A 22,363-nucleotide genomic window follows, 5' to 3' on the forward strand; every position below is an offset into this window, starting at 1 on the left:
AACAACTCTGAGATACCATGTGCTCAAGCTATATTAAAGGAAAGAGAATGAAGGGAAGGTTATTTTCATTTCAGTAAATAAAAAAGGAATAAGGTAGAGGCCATTAATGGTATTATTTCCATTCTAAAAATGAGAAAATTGAAGCATAGGATATAGGTTTAAATACTCATCAATGTACTTGAGTGGCATAATGATGCTTTCATTTCCGTGCTTAAATCACTATAGGAATGTTGTAGCTTGAGAGATTGGTAAATAAGTATAACTCAAAAGAAAGACCCCTGCAAGGCTTTTGGTAGGAAATCAGTGAGGCTGTAAGGTTAGTTCATCGGTGGGTATGCTACTTTTAGCATGTGGGATATTTACTAGAATGTGACAGAATGGTGGATCATAAATGTTGCCTGGCAAACCTGCTTGCATTCTGTATCCTGGAATCATGAGCTAGAACCAGAGAGCAAAGTGTTATCATGGGACATCATAGTCTCCCAAGATAACTATCTCCTAAAAATTAAATGACAGCATTTTATTTCCCTAACCAAGTATAGCCAAATCTCAGAAAGTATGCCTACCGCTATTAATATTACCCAATTCAAAATTACCTAATATCAAAGAACATATTCTGTGGAGAAGCAGTTCAAAGACTTCTGTTTATGAATGCTGTCTTTCACATGAGAAGAAAAACTATGGATTAAAAGATAAGACTCACAATTATTCAACATAAGGTGAGTTTTCCATTGTTAACTTCCTTCAGGAAGGTGATAATCCATTTGTTAGAGTAGATTTAGGGATTATTAGATTGCAGTCCATCTCTTTTGAGGCAGCTGTCCAACATTAAATATCTGATATCTTCTAAAACTCTGGATACACAATGACATTTAAGCACTTACACATTTTACTCCTCAACTCTGTGATTAAATAAGGGATGAACTGGGGGAGTTTCACACAATCTTGTGGGTGTTAAGTAGAGACAACTTGTGTGGTTCGAGTATGGCAGCACATTTTATCCTGTGATTATGTTTTTATTTTAATTTTTGAAAAGGAAATTACATAATCCATGATCAGTGGATTATTGTTACACAATGTGGGAGTCTACAATTTTAGATCATCTAATTATTTAATCATGCAATTAAATTATTTAAATAAATGATGATAACATTGTTCATGAATCTGGTTTGGAGCCACCTTAAGAAAGCTGATATTACATCAAATCATTATTTGATTATTTAGTTGTATAAAAAAATGATTGCATCATCCATGATACCTGTAATTTGGTGGCAGTATGTGGGATCAAGTACACTACATCATCTAATTGCATAATTAAATTGTTTAAATTGGCACTTGGTGTTAACATCCAAGATAATTTACTTATTTACATAGATATGAAATAAAATCATCCTCTATTCCAAGGAGCGTCCAGCAAAGCACCCTCTTGGACAGATAAGTATGAAATACCATCCCATTTTGTGATTAATTGTTTAAATTGATGATGATGACATCCTTCATGACTAGATTCTGGCCACTCTTCCCTGCCAGTTAAATGAAACATCAACTATATATTTATTGTGAGAGTTAGCAATTACTGACTTATTTAATTATTTAAATAATTTAAATGTCAATGGCATCATTGATTAACATTCGGGTGCTTGAACCTGTCAGGGAGGAGGTTAGGAAAGTTGTAGAGATGGACCAGCTGACTATGAATATTATATGCATCAACCAGAGTAATTGGGATACTGGAAGTTTCAGTCCAGAAGATTCTATGGTGCCCTATGAGAAGTACAAGGACTTCACCAAGGCAGGCATGGTGGTCTGGGTGTTTGACTCCATGCTCTTCCTACACATCTTCACATTGGGTGTGATGTATGATTAGAAGAAGTAGTGGCACAAGGAGGTCGGCACCATCACTGAGACCTTGCAAAAGGATGTAGACCCACAACATGGAAGACCTGCTCTGTCTCAGTTCTGCAGCTGATGGCCCTGCTGCAGCCATCTTTTCAGCTGATAGAAACATTTTTAGCTACTACAGCTATCCCAGGTATGGGCCCATCATCTCAGGTCCTTCCACACCACAATAGAGGTGCAGGCACTGGTGATGATGTCAGGCCAACAGAGTTCATCAGGAAAGTCATTATGATTATTTGATTATTAACTCATGGAATTTTAAAAATCCATGATGACAGCATACTTTATCATGTCTGGCATGTCTGCCGAAGAATGATGATACAAAAACGTCAACTACTTACATATATAAAGATGTAATTATTAAATCGTTTCATTATCTGTGAACCTTGAAGTTTGGAGCCACCTTGGGTGAATCAAATATAACAGACAATCTAACCGTCTCATTATTTCATTATTCAAATCTGTCTTTTACTACTCCAGGAAGAGTGGAGTCTGGATCCAACTTGTTGGTGTTAATTGTCTATTGTGGTTTCATTATTTATTCATTTAAGTCCATGGTGATATCATTTTATTATTTATGAGTGGATTATGAGAAATTATCTCATTATTCATTCATTTTTTGATCAACTCTGTAATTAAAAACTCAAACATATCTTCAGATTTGAGCAACCTTGTAGGAGTCAGGTATCCAACACCATCCACTTGTTCAATTTTTATCATTGAAATATGGAAATCTGTCCTTATTTATTCAGTGATCACTGGAGTTTTGAGCCTCCTTATGGGAGTCAGTCATGCCAGACTATCACATCATCTAAGACTATTATGGAACTGTACAATTAGGAAATTCAGTAATAATTCATCATTTAATTGACGTATTAAAAATAAACATGATGTTATGGACCATAAGTCCCTTTTGGAATGAGATTTTGGGAGTTGATGGTGCAACATCATCTCATTATTTAATTATTTAGATATTTAAATAGATCATTACATCAGCTGTAGCTTTATGACTTTGGTGCCATCTTGTCAGAGTTAATATAAAACTCCAACTAATTAATTATCAATTTAGTTTTTTAATTAAATCATTATTCCAGGAAGAGATCAGTCTGACTTCTCAATGTGGGATTTAAGTATGCACCACCATGTCATTATTCAATTTTTTTTCATTTTTTTGTTAATTATTGAAATCGATGAACATGTCCTTCATGACTGGTGTTTGGCCATTCCTCCCTGGGAGATAATTGTGTGACATTATTTAATTATCCAAGTATTACTTCCTTGACCATCACTAGAATTTTGTTCCATCTTATGAAATTTAAGTATGCGGGACTATCCAATTATTTACTTATTGGATTAGGTAAAGAATGATGGTGTCATCCATTATGGGTTTGGCTGCTGTGCGATTGACACAGCAGGAGATTGCTACCAGAAACAGTGCCCAGAGGATGAGGGACACTGGGATATCCAGATAGTACTGTACTGATTATATAATAATAGATTTTTATAGATTGAATGATTAAATGCTTAAAACTACTCTATTGTTTCGCATCATCAGTTCCTGAGAGTTTGCAAAAGAACTGACCCATGAAGGACACAGTCAACACCAATTTTCTAACTTGAATAATTTAATAATCTCATGATCGGAGAGTCTTAGCTAATGAACACTCTTGGGCTGATGACGTGAACAACAACCAACTCTACATAAACATAAATAACTATATTAGAAATTGGGGTACAGAACTTAATAGGGAATTATCAATTGAGGAATCACAAATTACAGAAAGAAACATAAGACAATGCTCAAAATCCTTAGTCATCAGCCAAATACAAATCAAAACTACTCCAAGATACCATGTGATCAAGCTATGCTAAAGATAAGAGAATGAAGAGAAGTTTGTTTTCTTTTCTGTAAATAGAAAAGGATTATGGTAGAGGCGATTAATGGTATTGTTTCCATCCTGGAAATGAGAACATAGAAGCATAGAATATAGGTTTGAATAATAATCAATATAGTTGTGTAGCATAATGATTCTTTTGTTTTCTCTGGTGTCTACCTCTGCCAGCAAGGAAACAGGACCACAACTCTTCTTCAAGCAGTATCTTCAGGAACCTTGTACATCAGTTTCTGCTCCTCCCAGTCCCAGCAAGCCCTTAAATATGCACTCACTGCCCAATCAGCTCATGCCACCTGGCGATCCCTGGTTGGCCACAGAAGGAGGAAGCACACCAGATCCATCAAGCACTACTTCCAAATAAGGCTTATTTTCAGCTAAGCTCGGACTTACCTGGCATCCAGCCAGGCACCAACTTGGGGCTGGCTTGTTTACATCTGAGCTTGGACTGCCCGGCATCCAGCCAGGCACCACCTCGGGGCTGTGTCTTGCCACAATTTTCATGCTTAAATCACTATAGGCATGTTGTAGCTTGAGAGACTGGTAAACATGTATAACTCAAAAATGGGCCCTGCTTTGTTTTTGTGAGAAAACCTGTTGGGCTGTAAGGTGGGTATGCTAATTTTAGCACGTGGGAGGTGCACTAGAATGTGACAGGATGTTGGATCATGAATGTTGCCTGGAAACCCTGCTTGCATTCTGTATCCTGGTACCATGGGCCCAGAACCAGAGAGCAGCTCCTATAAAGTGTTACCTTGGGACATTACAGTCTCCCAAGATAACTATCTCCTAAAACTTTTAATGACAGCGTTTGATTCCCCTAACCAAGTCATTGCCATGTCTCTGGAAGTTTGCCTACAGCTATTACTGGTTATGCAATTCCAGGTTACTTATTATCAGTGAACATAGTCTGTGCAGAAACCGTTCAAAGACTTCGGTTTATGAATGCTCTCTCTCCCTAAGAAGTTAAAACTATGGATTAAAAGATAATAAGACTCATAATTATTCATCAAAATGTGAGTTTTCCATTGTTAACTTCCTTCAGGTAGGTGATAATCCATTCGTTAGAGTAGACTGAGGGATTATTGGATTGCAGTTCATCTCCTTTGAGGCAGCTGTACAACATTAAATGTGTGATATCTTCTAAAAACCTGCATACAAAATGACACTTCTGCATTTAAACATTTTACTACTCAACTCAGAGATGAAATAACGGATGAACCGGGGAGTTTCACACAATCTTGTGGGAGTCAATTAAGAGATAACGTGTGTCGAGTATGGCAGTCTAATTCATCCTCTGATTATGCTATAATTTAATTACTACAAGAGGACATTAGGTAATTCATGATCTGTGGATTAGTGTTCCACAATGTGGGAGTCACTATTTTAAACCATCTAAATATTAATTATGGAATTAAATTATTTACATTAATCATGACAGCATTGTTCACGAGTCTTGTTTGGAGCCACCTTAGGGAAGGGGGTGAAGTGACATCAACTCATTATTTGATAATTTAGTTATATAAAACAATGATTATATCATCCTGGACACTTGGAATTTGGTGCCCCCATGTGGGGTCAAGTGCGACCTATCATCTAATTGCATAATAACAGTATTTAAATTGAGAATTCGTGTTAACACCCAAGGCGATGTAAATATTTGTATAATTATGTAAACCATTAATCCTCTATTCCATGAAGAGTCCTGTAAAGCTACCTCTTGTGGAGTTCATGTGCAATACATTACATTTTATGATTAATTGTTTCCATTGATGATGATGACATCCTTCACTACTTGAGTCTGGCCATCCTCCCCTGCCAGTTAAATGCTACATCACCTATTTATTGTGACAGTTAACTATTACTGACATATTTATTATTTAAATTATTTAAACGATGGGCAATGATATCACCAATTATGATTAGGGTGCAAACTTCTGTCAGGGACAAGTTTAGGAAGGCTGTAAACAGGGTCACAGCAGTTTCTTAATGATCTATGCATCACCCAGAGTACTAGGGTTGCTGGGTGATTGAAGCCAGAAGATTCCAGGGTGCCCTCCTAGAAGTACAAGGACTTCACCAAGGCACGCATGGTGGTCTGGCTGTTTGACTCCCTGCTCTTCCTCCCCATCTTCACATTGGTTGTGATCTACAATTAGACAAAGTAGGGGCACAAGGTGGTCGGCACCATCACCGATACCTCGCAAAAGGATGATGACCCAGAACACGGAAGAACATCTCTCTCTCTGCTCTGCTGTTGAGGCCCCTGCTGCAGTCATCTGTTTAGCTGACAGCAACATTTTTAGCTACTTCTGCTTTGCCAGGTATGGGCCAATCCTGTCAGGTCCTTCTGCACCACAACAGAGATTCAGGCACTGGTGACGATGTCAGGCCAGCAGAGTTCATCAGGCAAGTCAGTATGATTATCCGATTATTGACCCATGGAATTATAAAAATCCGTGATGACACCGTACATAATCATGTCTGGCATGTCTGCCTAGGAATCGATGATACAAAAAAATTTCAATCACTTACATATTTAAAGATGTAATTCTTAAATTGTTTCATAATAAAAACTGTGAACCCTGAAGTTTGGCGCCACCTTGTATCATTCAATTGTGACAGACGATCTAAATATCTGATTATTTCATTTCTCAAATCTGTCATTTTCTACTACAGGAAGAGCGGAGTCTGGGTCCACCTTGCTGGTGTGAATTGTCTCCTGTGATTTCATTATTTATTTATTTATTTTAGTCCATAGTGATATCATTTTGATATCTCCCTATGAGTGAATTATGAGAAATTATCTCATTATTCATTCATTTGTTTTGTTCAATTCTATAATTAAAAACTCAATGATAACTTCAGATTTGAGCAACCATGTAGGAGTAAGGTATCCAACACCACCCACTTGTTCAAATTTTGTCATTGAAATATGAAAATCTGTCCTCATTTATTCAGTGATCACTGGAGTTTTGAGCCTCCTTATGGGAGTCAGTCATGCCAGACCATCACATCATCTAAGACTATTATTGAACTGTACAATTAGGATATTCAGTAATAATTCATCATTTAATTAATGTATTTAAAATAAAGATGATGTTATGGACCATAAGTCCCATTTAGAGTGAGATTTTGGGAGTTGATGTTGTAACATCATGTCATTACCTGATTATTTAGCCATTTAAATAATACATTACATCAGCCGTAGCTTTACGACTTTGGTGCCATCTTGTCAGAGTTATATAAAACGCCAACTAATTTATTATCAATTTAAGTTTTTAAATAAATCATTTTTCCAGGACGAGATCAATCTGACTTCTCCATACGGGATTTAAGTATGCACCACCATATCATAATTCAATTATTTTTCATTATATATTAATTATTGAAATTGATGAACTTGTTGTCCTTCATGACAGGAGTCTGGCCAATCCTCCCTGGGGGATAATCATGTGACATCATTTAATTATCTAAATCACTGGAGTTTGGTTCCATCTTATGAAAGTTAAGTATGCAGGACTAGCCAATTACTGACTTATTGGATAAGGTAAAGAATGATGGTGTCATCCGTTATGGGTTTGGCTGCTGTGCGATTGACACAGCAAGAGATTGGTCCTAGAACTAATGACCAGAGGATGAGGGACACTGGAATATCCAGTGAGTACTGTACTGATTATGTAATAATAGACTTTTATCGATCGAATGATTAAATGATTTAAACATCTCTATTGTTTCGCATCTTCAGTTCCTGACAGTTTGCAAAAGAACTGACCCATGAAGGACACAGTCAGCACCGATATTCAGACTTGAATAATTTAATAATCTCATGATCGGAGAGTCTTAGCTAATGAACACTCTCGGGCTGATTGACATGAACCACAACCAACTCTAAATAACCATGTTAGAAATTGTGGTACAGGACTTAATAGGGAATTATCAATTAAGGAATCACAAACGACAGAAAGAAACATAAGACAATGCTCAAAATCCTTAGTCATCAGCCAAATGCAAATCAAAACTACTCCAAGATACCATGTGATCAAGCTATGCTAAAGATAAGAGAATGAAGAGAATTTTTTTTTTTTTCTATAAATAGAAAAGGATTATGGTAGAGGCGATTAATGGTATTGTTTCCATCCTGGAAATGAGAAAATAGAAGCATAGAAAATAGGTTTGAATAATCATCAATGTACTTGAGTGGCATATTGATGCTTTTGTTTTCTCTGGTGTCTACCTCTGCCAGCAAGGAAACAAGACCACGACTCTGCTTGAAGCAGTTTCTTCAGGAACTTTGTACATCAGTTTCTGCTCCTCCCAGCCCCAGCAAGACCTGAAATATGAGCTCATTGCCCAGTCATCTAACGCCACCTGGTGATCCTGGGTAGGCCACAGAAGGAGGAAGCACACCAGATTCATTTAGAACTTCCAAATAAGGCTTGTTTATATCTGAGCTCAGACTTACCTGGCATCCAGGCAGGTACCACCTTGGGGCTGGCTTGTTTATAGCTGAAGTCAGACTACATGGCATCCAGCCAGGAACAACCACAGGGCTGTGGCTTTCCACAGTGTTCATGCTTAAATCGCTTTAGGCATGTTGTAGCCTGAGAGACTGTTAAATATGTATAACATAAAATTGAGTTCTGCTTTGTTTTTGTGAGAAAACCAGTTGGGCTGAAAGGTGGGTATAATAATATTTGCATGTGGCATGTGAAATAGAATGTGACAGAATGTTGGATCATAAGTGTTGCCTGGCAAACCTGCTTGCATTCGGTATCCTGGTATCATAAGGCATACATTTTCATATCTTGCAAGTCTGCCAGAAATTGATGATAATAAAAAGGTCAACGAATTACATATGTAAAGATGTAATTATTAAATTGCTGTCATCAGGGATTTTTAAAATTCAATAAGTTAATCATCAGATAATCACACTGTCTTACATGATGAATTCTCTTGGCCTGACTTCATCACCAGCGCCTGGATCTCTGTGGTGCGGCAGGACCTGAGATAATGGTCCCATTCCTGGCCTAGCAGTATCAGCCAAAATGTGGATATCAGCTGAAAAGATGGCTGCAGTAGGGGCATCACTAGCATAGATGAAAGAGAGATGTCCTTCCGTGTTCTGGGTCGTCATCCTCTTGCCAGGTCTCGGTGATAGTGTCGACCTCCTTGTGCCACTATGTCTTCTCATCGTCGATCACGTCTGATGTGAAGATGTGGAGGAAGAGCAGGCAGTCAACACCCAGACCACCATGCCGGCCTTGGTGAAGTCCTTGTACTTCTCGGAGGGCACCAAGCAATCTTCTGGACTCAATCATCCAGCATCCCTAGTACTCTGGGAGATGAGAGATCATTCAGAAGATGCTCTGCCCAAGTCTACAACTTTCCTAACTTTGTCCCTGACAGATATTTGCACCCTAATCACAATCGGTGATGGCATTGCCTGTGGTTTAAGTAATTTAAAGAATTAAATAAATAAGTCCTTAATAGCTGTCACAAAAAGAGGTGATGTAGCATTTCACTGGGAGGGAAGCATGGCCAGACTCCATTCATGAAGCATGTCATCATCATCAATTGAAACAATGAATCATAAAAAGTGATGCTGTTGCACATTAACGCCACAAGAGGGAGCATTACAGGTCTCTTCATGGAATGGAGGATTTTAATTTTACATAGCTATATACATGTTTACATTATATTTGGTATTAACAAGAATTGTCAATTTAATTGCTTTAAGCATGTAATTAGATGATCTGAGGCACCAAATTACAGGTGTCATGGATGATATAATCATCGTTTTATTTTATTAAATAATCAAATATTGAGTTCATGTAACATCATACACTTCCCTAAGGAGGCTCCAAACCAGACCCGTCAACGATGCTGTCATGATTAATTTAAATATTTTCACTACATATTTGATATTTTGGAGGTCTATAATAATTGCCTCCCACATCGTGGAACCACAGTCCACTGATCATGGATTATCTAATCTCCTATTTTAATAATAAAATAACAACTTAATCATACGATGAAATGGTCTGCCATACTCGACACAATTGTCTCTCACTTGACCCCCACGTGATTGTGTGAAACTCCCAGGCTCATCCCTTATTTAATCACAGAGTTTAGTAAACTGTTTCAATGCTTAAATGTCATTGTGTATGCAGTGTTTTTAGAAGCTATCACATATTTAATGTTGGACGGCTGCCTCAAAAGAGATGGACTGAAATCCAATAGTCGCTAAGTCTACTCTAACAAATGGATTATCACCTCCCTGAAGGAAGTAAACTATGGAAAACTCAGCTTTCGATTGACAATTGTGAGTCTTATTATCTTTTGTTGCATAGTGTTACTTCTTAGGAGAGAGAGCATCCATAAACAGAAGCCTTTGAAGTGTTCCTCCACAGACTATGTTCTCCGATAATTAGGTAATCTTGAATTTGGTAACCAGTCGTCCTGTTGCGAGGTCTCAGTGATGGTACTGACCTCCTTGTGCCACTACTTCTTCTCATCGTAGATCACAACCAATGTGAAGACGGGGAGGAAGAGCAGGTAGTCAAAAGCAGACCACCATTCTGGCCTTGGTGAAGTCCTTCTACGTCTCGGACAGCACCATTCAAACTTCTGGACTCAATCATCCAGCATCCCTAGCTCTCTGGAAGATATATAGGTCATTCCGAAAATGCTCTACCCATGTCTACAACTTTCCTAACTTTGTCCCTGACAGATATTTGCGAATCAAATGCTGTCATCAGAATTTTTAGGAGATACTTATCTTGGGAGGCTGTAATGTCCCATGAAAACACTTCCTCAAAGCTGCTCTCTGAAACTTGGCCCATGACACCAGGATACAGAATGCATGATGGGTTGCCAGGCACCATTTATGATCCAACGTTCTGTCACATTCTAGTGCCCCTCCCACATGCTAAAAGTAGCATACCCACCGATTAACTAACCTTACAGCCTCACTGAATTTCTCCAAAAAACAAAGCACGGCTCTTCCTTTGGCGTTATAATTTTTTTTTTTTTTTACCAATCTCTCAAGTTACCACATGCCTATAGTGACATAAGCATGAAAATGAAAGCATCATTATGCCATCCAAGTACATTGATGAGTATTTTAAATCTGTTTCCTATGCTTCAATTTTCTAATTTCTAGAATAGAAACAATGCAATTAATCGCCTCTACCGCATTCCTTTTCTCTTTATTGAAAATGAAATAAACTCCCTCCTCATTCTATTACATTTGGAGGAACTTGAACCCCTGGTTTGTTTAGATTTGCCTTTGGCTGATGACTAAGGATATTGAGCACTGTCTTATGTTTCTTTCAGTCATTTTGGATTCCTCAATTGATAGTTCTCTATTAAGGTCTGTGCCCCGCTTCCTAATATGGTTATTTAGAGTTATTTATTTTTGGTGCTGTGTCATGTTATCAGCCCGTCAGAGTTCATTAGATGAGATTCCCTGATCAGGAGATTATTCACTTATTCCATTTTTAAAATCGGTGGACACTGTGTCCTTCAGGGGTGAGTTCTGTTGCAACCTCTCAGAAACTGATGATGCGAAACAATACAGTTTTTTGTAAATCGTGTAATCATTCGATTGTTAAAAATCTACTATTACATAATAAGGAATCACTGGATAGCGCAGTGTCCCTCAGTCTCGGGGCACTGCTTCTGATACCGATCTCCTGCTGTGTCAATCGCACTGCAGCCAAGTGACCGATGACACCATCATTACTTACGCAATCAAAGAAGTTTATAATTGGATAGTCCTGCATACTTAACTGTCATAAGGTGGAACCAAACTCCAGTGATCGTCAAGGGAGTGGCACTTAGATAATTAAATAATGCCACATGATTGACTCCCAGGGAGGAATGTCCAGACTCCAGTCACGAAGAACAATATCTTCATCGATTTAAATAATTAACATATAACGAAAAATGATTAAATAATGACAGGGTGGTGCATCCTTAACTCCCACATGGAGTAGTCAGACTGATCTCTTCCTAGAATAATGATTTGTTTAAAAAATTAAATTGATAACTAATTAGTTGGCATTTTATAGTAACACTGACGAGGCGGCGCCAAAGTCCTAAAAATTACGCTGATGGAATGATCTATTTAACTAGAGAAATGATGACGTAATGAGATGATGTTACATGAGCAACTCTCAAAATCTGACTCCAAAAGGGACTCATGGTCCATAAAATTACCTGTATTTTAAATATGTTAATTAAATAATGAATTATTATATAAATTTCCTAGTTTAACAGTTGAAAATGTAATTGTAGTATTAGATGATATGATGGCCTGGCACGATGGACTCCCATGAGGAGGCTCAAATCGCCACTGACCTCTGAATGCATAACGACAGATTTTCGTAATTAAATGAAAAAACATTAAACTAGTGGATGGTGTTTTGTACGTGCAGCCTAAATGACTGCTCAATACAGAAGCGTCATTTAGTTCTTAATCATCGATTTGAACAATAAAATGAAGGAATAAAGAGATAATCTCCCATGATTCACCCCTAAAGAGATAACGAAATGATATCAACATTGATTTAAATAAATAAATAAATAATGAAATCACAAGAGACACTTTAACCCCAACAACGTGGCTCCAGACTCCACTCTTCCTTGAGTAGAATAAGACAGATTTTAATAATGAAACGATCAGATATTTAGATCATCTGTCACACTTGAGTCACACAAGGTGGCACCAAACTTCAGGGTTCTCAGATTACATAATGAAACATTTTAATAAATACATATTTCCATATGTAAGTCAGTTTCGTATTATCAATTCCTGGGCAGCCTTGCCAGATAAGAGAAAAAATGCTGTCATCATGGATTTTTAAAATTCAATAAGTTAATCCTCAGATAATCACACTGTCTTACCTGATGAATTCTCTTGGCCTTACCTCATCACCAGCGCCTGGATCACTGTCGTGGTGCGGCGGGACCTGAGATAATGGTCCCATTTCTGGCCTAGCAGTATCAGCCAAAATGTTGATATCAGCTGAAAAGATGTCTGCAGCCGGGGAATCACCAGCATAGAAGAAAGAGACATGCCCTTCCGTGTTCTGGGTCGTCATCCTCTTGCGAGGTCTCGGTGATGGTGTCGACCTCCTTGTGCCACTATGTCTTCTCATCGTCGATCACGTCCGATGTGAAGATGTGGAGGAAGAGCAGGCAGTCAACACCCAGACCATCATGCCGGCCTTGGTGAAGTCCTTGTACTTCTCGGAGGGCACCATGCAATCTTCTGGACTCAATCATCCAGCATCCCTAGTACTCTGGGAGATGAGAGATCATTCAGAAGATGCTCTGCCCAAGTCTACAACTTTCCTAACTTTGTCCCTGACAGATATTTGCACCCTAATCACAATCGGTGATGGCATTGCCTGTGGTTTAAATAATTTAAAGAATTAAATAAATAAGTCCTTAATAGCTGTCACAAAGAGGTGATGTAGAATTTCACTGGGAGGGAAGCATGGCCAGACTCCATTCATGAAGCATGTCATCATCATCAATTGAAACAATGAATCATAAAAAGTGATGCTATTGCACATTAATGCCACAGGAGGGAGCTTTGCAGGTCTCTTCATGGAATGGAGGATTTTTGTTTTACTATAGCTATACACATATTTACATTATATTTGGTATTAACAAGAATTGTCAATTTAATTGCGTTAAGCATGTAATTAGATGATCTGAGGCACCAAATTCCAGGTGTCATGGATGATATAATCATCGTTTTATTTTATTAAATAATCAAATATTGAGTTCATGTAACATCATACACTTCCCTAAGGAGACTCCAAACCAGACCCGTCAACGATGCTGTCATGATTAATTTAAATATTTTCGCTACATATTTGATATTTTGGAGGTCTATAATAATTGCCTCCCACATCGGGGAACCACAGTCCACTGATCATGGATTATCTAATCTCCTATTTTAATAATAAAATAACAACTTAATCATACGATGAAATGGTCTGCCATACTCGACACAATTGTCTCTCACTTGACCCCCACGTGATTGTGTGAAACTCCCAGGCTCATCCCTTATTTAATCACAGAGTTTAGTAAACTGTTTCAATGCTTAAATGTCATTGTGTATGCAGTGTTTTTAGAAGCTATCACATATTTAATGTTGGACGGCTGCCTCAAAAGAGATGGACTGAAATCCAATAGTCGCTAAGTCTACTCTAACAAATGGATTATCACCTCCCTGAAGGAAGTAAACTATGGAAAACTCAGCTTTCGATTGACAATTGTGAGTCTTATTATCTTTTGTTGCATAGTGTTACTTCTTAGGAGAGAGAGCATCCATAAACAGAAGCCTTTGAAGTGTTCCTCCACAGACTATGTTCTCCGATAATTAGGTAATCTTGAATTTGGTAACCAGTCGTCCTGTTGCGAGGTCTCAGTGATGGTACTGACCTCCTTGTGCCACTACTTCTTCTCATCGTAGATCACAACCAATGTGAAGACGGGGAGGAAGAGCAGGTAGTCAAAAGCAGACCACCATTCTGGCCTTGGTGAAGTCCTTCTACGTCTCGGACAGCACCATTCAAACTTCTGGACTCAATCATCCAGCATCCCTAGCTCTCTGGAAGATATATAGATCATTCCGAAAATGCTCTACCCATGTCTACAACTTTCCTAACTTTGTCCCTGACAGATATTTGCGAATCAAATGCTGTCATCAGAATTTTTAGGAGATACTTATCTTGGGAGGCTGTAATGTCCCATGAAAACACTTCCTCAAAGCTGCTCTCTGAAACTTGGCCCATGACACCAGGATACAGAATGCATGATGGGTTGCCAGGCACCATTTATGATCCAACGTTCTGTCACATTCTAGTGCCCCTCCCACATGCTAAAAGTAGCATACCCACCGATTAACTAACCTTACAGCCTCACTGAATTTCTCAAAAAACAAAGCACGGCTCTTCCTTTGGAGTTATAATTTTTTTTTTTTTTTTTACCAATCTCTCAAGTTACCACATGCCTATAGTGACATAAGCATGAAAATGAAAGCATCATTATGCCATCCAAGTACATTGATGAGTATTTTAAATCTGTTTCCTATGCTTCAATTTTCTAATTTCTAGAATAGAAACAATGCAATTAATCGCCTCTACCGCATTCCTTTTCTCTTTATTGAAAATGAAATAAACTCCCTCCTCATTCTATTACATTTGGAGGAACTTGAACCCCTGGTTTGTTTAGATTTGCCTTTGGCTGATGACTAAGGATATTGAGCACTGTCTTATGTTTCTTTCAGTCATTTTGGATTCCTCAATTGATAGTTCTCTATTAAGGTCTGTGCCCCGCTTCCTAATATGGTTATTTAGAGTTATTTATTTTTGGTGCTGTGTCATGTTATCAGCCCGTCAGAGTTCATTAGATGAGATTCCCTGATCAGGAGATTATTCACTTATTCCATTTTTAAAATCGGTGGACACTGTGTCCTTCAGGGGTGAGTTCTGTTGCAACCTCTCAGAAACTGATGATGCGAAACAATACAGTTTTTTGTAAATCGTGTAATCATTCGATTGTTAAAAATCTACTATTACATAATAAGGAATCACTGGATAGCGCAGTGTCCCTCAGTCTCGGGGCACTGCTTCTGATACCGATCTCCTGCTGTGTCAATCGCACTGCAGCCAAGTGACCGATGACACCATCATTACTTACGCAATCAAAGAAGTTTATAATTGGATAGTCCTGCATACTTAACTGTCATAAGGTGGAACCAAACTCCAGTGATCGTCAAGGGAGTGGCACTTAGATAATTAAATAATGCCACATGATTGACTCCCAGGGAGGAATGTCCAGACTCCAGTCACGAAGAACAATATCTTCATCGATTTAAATAATTAACATATAACGAAAAATGATTAAATAATGACAGGGTGGTGCATCCTTAACTCCCACATGGAGTAGTCAGACTGATCTCTTCCTAGAATAATGATTTGTTTAAAAAATTAAATTGATAACTAATTAGTTGGCATTTTATAGTAACACTGACGAGGCGGCGCCAAAGTCCTAAAAATTACGCTGATGGAATGATCTATTTAACTAGAGAAATGATGACGTAATGAGATGATGTTACATGAGCAACTCTCAAAATCTGACTCCAAAAGGGACTCATGGTCCATAAAATTACCTGTATTTTAAATATGTTAATTAAATAATGAATTATTATATAAATTTCCTAGTTTAACAGTTGAAAATGTAATTGTAGTATTAGATGATATGATGGCCTGGCACGATGGACTCCCATGAGGAGGCTCAAATCGCCACTGACCTCTGAATGCATAACGACAGATTTTCGTAATTAAATGAAAAAACATTAAACTAGTGGATGGTGTTTTGTACGTGCAGCCTAAATGACTGCTCAATACAGAAGCGTCATTTAGTTCTTAATCATCGATTTGAACAATAAAATGAAGGAATAAAGAGATAATCTCCCATGATTCACCCCTAAAGAGATAACGAAATGATATCAACATTGATTTAAATAAATAAATAAATAATGAAATCACAAGAGACACTTTAACCCCAACAACGTGGCTCCAGACTCCACTCTTCCTTGAGTAGAATAAGACAGATTTTAATAATGAAACGATCAGATATTTAGATCATCTGTCACACTTGAGTCACACAAGGTGGCACCAAACTTCAGGGTTCTCAGATTACATAATGAAACATTTTAATAAATACATATTTCCATATGTAAGTCAGTTTCGTATTATCAATTCCTGGGCAGCCTTGCCAGATAAGAGAAAAAATGCTGTCATCATGGATTTTTAAAATTCAATAAGTTAATCCTCAGATAATCACACTGTCTTACCTGATGAATTCTCTTGGCCTTACCTCATCACCAGCGCCTGGATCACTGTCGTGGTGCGGCGGGACCTGAGATAATGGTCCCATTTCTGGCCTAGCAGTATCAGCCAAAATGTTGATATCAGCTGAAAAGATGTCTGCAGCCGGGGGAATCACCAGCATAGAAGAAAGAGACATGCCCTTCCGTGTTCTGGGTCGTCATCCTCTTGCGAGGTCTCGGTGATGGTGTCGACCTCCTTGTGCCACTATGTCTTCTCATCGTCGATCACGTCCGATGTGAAGATGTGGAGGAAGAGCAGGCAGTCAACACCCAGACCATCATGCCGGCCTTGGTGAAGTCCTTGTACTTCTCGGAGGGCACCATGCAATCTTCTGGACTCAATCATCCAGCATCCCTAGTACTCTGGGAGATGAGAGATCATTCAGAAGATGCTCTGCCCAAGTCTACAACTTTCCTAACTTTGTCCCTGACAGATATTTGCACCCTAATCACAATCGGTGATGGCATTGCCTGTGGTTTAAATAATTTAAAGAATTAAATAAATAAGTCCTTAATAGCTGTCACAAAGAGGTGATGTAGAATTTCACTGGGAGGGAAGCATGGCCAGACTCCATTCATGAAGCATGTCATCATCATCAATTGAAACAATGAATCATAAAAAGTGATGCTATTGCACATTAATGCCACAGGAGGGAGCTTTGCAGGTCTCTTCATGGAATGGAGGATTTTTGTTTTACTATAGCTATACACATATTTACATTATATTTGGTATTAACAAGAATTGTCAATTTAATTGCGTTAAGCATGTAATTAGATGATCTGAGGCACCAAATTCCAGGTGTCATGGATGATATAATCATCGTTTTATTTTATTAAATAATCAAATATTGAGTTCATGTAACATCATACACTTCCCCTAAGGAGACTCCAAACCAGACCCGTCAACGATGCTGTCATGATTAATTTAAATATTTTCGCTACATATTTGATATTTTGGAGGTCTATAATAATTGCCTCCCACATCGGGGAACCACAGTCCACTGATCATGGATTATCTAATCTCCTATTTTAATAATAAAATAACAACTTAATCATACGATGAAATGGTCTGCCATACTCGACACAATTGTCTCTCACTTGACCCCCACGTGATTGTGTGAAACTCCCAGGCTCATCCCTTATTTAATCACAGAGTTTAGTAAACTGTTTCAATGCTTAAATGTCATTGTGTATGCAGTGTTTTTAGAAGCTATCACATATTTAATGTTGGACGGCTGCCTCAAAAGAGATGGACTGAAATCCAATAGTCGCTAAGTCTACTCTAACAAATGGATTATCACCTCCCTGAAGGAAGTAAACTATGGAAAACTCAGCTTTCGATTGACAATTGTGAGTCTATTATCTTTTGTTGCATAGTGTTACTTCTTAGGAGAGAGAGCATCCATAAACAGAAGCCTTTGAAGTGTTCCTCCACAGACTATGTTCTCCGATAATTAGGTAATCTTGAATTTGGTAACCAGTCGTCCTGTTGCAAGGTCTCAGTGATGGTACTGACCTCCTTGTGCCACTACTTCTTCTCATCGTAGATCACAACCAATGTGAAGACGGGGAGGAAGAGCAGGTAGTCAAAAGCAGACCACCATTCTGGCCTTGGTGAAGTCCTTCTACGTCTCGGACAGCACCATTCAAACTTCTGGACTCAATCATCCAGCATCCCTAGCTCTCTGGAAGATATATAGATCATTCCGAAAATGCTCTACCCATGTCTACAACTTTCCTAACTTTGTCCCTGACAGATATTTGCGAATCAAATGCTGTCATCAGAATTTTTAGGAGATACTTATCTTGGGAGGCTGTAATGTCCCATGAAAACACTTCCTCAAAGCTGCTCTCTGAAACTTGGCCCATGACACCAGGATACAGAATGCATGATGGGTTGCCAGGCACCATTTATGATCCAACGTTCTGTCACATTCTAGTGCCCCTCCCACATGCTAAAAGTAGCATACCCACCGATTAACTAACCTTACAGCCTCACTGAATTTCTCAAAAAACAAAGCACGGCTCTTCCTTTGGAGTTATATTTTTTTTTTTTTTTTTTACCAATCTCTCAAGTTACCACATGCCTATAGTGACATAAGCATGAAAATGAAAGCATCATTATGCCATCCAAGTACATTGATGAGTATTTTAAATCTGTTTCCTATGCTTCAATTTTCTAATTTCTAGAATAGAAACAATGCAATTAATCGCCTCTACCGCATTCCTTTTCTCTTTATTGAAAATGAAATAAACTCCCTCCTCATTCTATTACATTTGGAGGAACTTGAACCCCTGGTTTGTTTAGATTTGCCTTTGGCTGATGACTAAGGATATTGAGCACTGTCTTATGTTTCTTTCAGTCATTTTGGATTCCTCAATTGATAGTTCTCTATTAAGGTCTGTGCCCCGCTTCCTAATATGGTTATTTAGAGTTATTTATTTTTGGTGCTGTGTCATGTTATCAGCCCGTCAGAGTTCATTAGATGAGATTCCCTGATCAGGAGATTATTCACTTATTCCATTTTTAAAATCGGTGGACACTGTGTCCTTCAGGGGTGAGTTCTGTTGCAACCTCTCAGAAACTGATGATGCGAAACAATACAGTTTTTTGTAAATCATGTAATCATTCGATTGTTAAAAATCTACTATTACATAATAAGGAATCACTGGATAGCGCAGTGTCCCTCAGTCTCGGGGCACTGCTTCTGATACCGATCTCCTGCTGTGTCAATCGCACTGCAGCCAAGTGACCGATGACACCATCATTACTTACGCAATCAAAGAAGTTTATAATTGGATAGTCCTGCATACTTAACTGTCATAAGGTGGAACCAAACTCCAGTGATCGTCAAGGGAGTGGCACTTAGATAATTAAATAATGCCACATGATTGACTCCCAGGGAGGAATGTCCAGACTCCAGTCACGAAGAACAATATCTTCATCGATTTAAATAATTAACATATAACGAAAAATGATTAAATAATGACAGGGTGGTGCATCCTTAACTCCCACATGGAGTAGTCAGACTGATCTCTTCCTAGAATAATGATTTGTTTAAAAAATTAAATTGATAACTAATTAGTTGGCATTTTATAGTAACACTGACGAGGCGGCGCCAAAGTCCTAAAAATTACGCTGATGGAATGATCTATTTAACTAGAGAAATGATGACGTAATGAGATGATGTTACATGAGCAACTCTCAAAATCTGACTCCAAAAGGGACTCATGGTCCATAAAATTACCTGTATTTTAAATATGTTAATTAAATAATGAATTATTATATAAATTTCCTAGTTTAACAGTTGAAAATGTAATTGTAGTATTAGATGATATGATGGCCTGGCACGATGGACTCCCATGAGGAGGCTCAAATCGCCACTGACCTCTGAATGCATAACGACAGATTTTCGTAATTAAATGAAAAAACATTAAACTAGTGGATGGTGTTTTGTACGTGCAGCCTAAATGACTGCTCAATACAGAAGCGTCATTTAGTTCTTAATCATCGATTTGAACAATAAAATGAAGGAATAAAGAGATAATCTCCCATGATTCACCCCTAAAGAGATAACGAAATGATATCAACATTGATTTAAATAAATAAATAAATAATGAAATCACAAGAGACACTTTAACCCCAACAACGTGGCTCCAGACTCCACTCTTCCTTGAGTAGAATAAGACAGATTTTAATAATGAAACGATCAGATATTTAGATCATCTGTCACACTTGAGTCACACAAGGTGGCACCAAACTTCAGGGTTCTCAGATTACATAATGAAACATTTTAATAAATACATATTTCCATATGTAAGTCAGTTTCGTATTATCAATTCCTGGGCAGCCTTGCCAGATAAGAGAAAAAATGCTGTCATCATGGATTTTTAAAATTCAATAAGTTAATCCTCAGATAATCACACTGTCTTACCTGATGAATTCTCTTGGCCTTACCTCATCACCAGCGCCTGGATCACTGTCGTGGTGCGGCGGGACCTGAGATAATGGTCCCATTTCTGGCCTAGCAGTATCAGCCAAAATGTTGATATCAGCTGAAAAGATGTCTGCAGCCGGGGAATCACCAGCATAGAAGAAAGAGACATGCCCTTCCGTGTTCTGGGTCGTCATCCTCTTGCGAGGTCTCGGTGATGGTGTCGACCTCCTTGTGCCACTATGTCTTCTCATCGTCGATCACGTCCGATGTGAAGATGTGGAGGAAGAGCAGGCAGTCAACACCCAGACCATCATGCCGGCCTTGGTGAAGTCCTTGTACTTCTCGGAGGGCACCATGCAATCTTCTGGACTCAATCATCCAGCATCCCTAGTACTCTGGGAGATGAGAGATCATTCAGAAGATGCTCTGCCCAAGTCTACAACTTTCCTAACTTTGTCCCTGACAGATATTTGCACCCTAATCACAATCGGTGATGGCATTGCCTGTGGTTTAAATAATTTAAAGAATTAAATAAATAAGTCCTTAATAGCTGTCACAAAGAGGTGATGTAGAATTTCACTGGGAGGGAAGCATGGCCAGACTCCATTCATGAAGCATGTCATCATCATCAATTGAAACAATGAATCATAAAAAGTGATGCTATTGCACATTAATGCCACAGGAGGGAGCTTTGCAGGTCTCTTCATGGAATGGAGGATTTTTGTTTTACTATAGCTATACACATATTTACATTATATTTGGTATTAACAAGAATTGTCAATTTAATTGCGTTAAGCATGTAATTAGATGATCTGAGGCACCAAATTCCAGGTGTCATGGATGATATAATCATCGTTTTATTTTATTAAATAATCAAATATTGAGTTCATGTAACATCATACACTTCCCTAAGGAGACTCCAAACCAGACCCGTCAACGATGCTGTCATGATTAATTTAAATATTTTCGCTACATATTTGATATTTTGGAGGTCTATAATAATTGCCTCCCACATCGGGGAACCACAGTCCACTGATCATGGATTATCTAATCTCCTATTTTAATAATAAAATAACAACTTAATCATACGATGAAATGGTCTGCCATACTCGACACAATTGTCTCTCACTTGACCCCCACGTGATTGTGTGAAACTCCCAGGCTCATCCCTTATTTAATCACAGAGTTTAGTAAACTGTTTCAATGCTTAAATGTCATTGTGTATGCAGTGTTTTTAGAAGCTATCACATATTTAATGTTGGACGGCTGCCTCAAAAGAGATGGACTGAAATCCAATAGTCGCTAAGTCTACTCTAACAAATGGATTATCACCTCCCTGAAGGAAGTAAACTATGGAAAACTCAGCTTTCGATTGACAATTGTGAGTCTTATTATCTTTTGTTGCATAGTGTTACTTCTTAGGAGAGAGAGCATCCATAAACAGAAGCCTTTGAAGTGTTCCTCCACAGACTATGTTCTCCGATAATTAGGTAATCTTGAATTTGGTAACCAGTCGTCCTGTTGCGAGGTCTCAGTGATGGTACTGACCTCCTTGTGCCACTACTTCTTCTCATCGTAGATCACAACCAATGTGAAGACGGGGAGGAAGAGCAGGTAGTCAAAAGCAGACCACCATTCTGGCCTTGGTGAAGTCCTTCTACGTCTCGGACAGCACCATTCAAACTTCTGGACTCAATCATCCAGCATCCCTAGCTCTC

Source organism: Phodopus roborovskii, unplaced genomic scaffold (genome assembly GCF_943737965.1).
Source record: "Phodopus roborovskii unplaced genomic scaffold, PHOROB, whole genome shotgun sequence".
Lineage (NCBI taxonomy): Eukaryota > Metazoa > Chordata > Mammalia > Rodentia > Cricetidae > Phodopus > Phodopus roborovskii.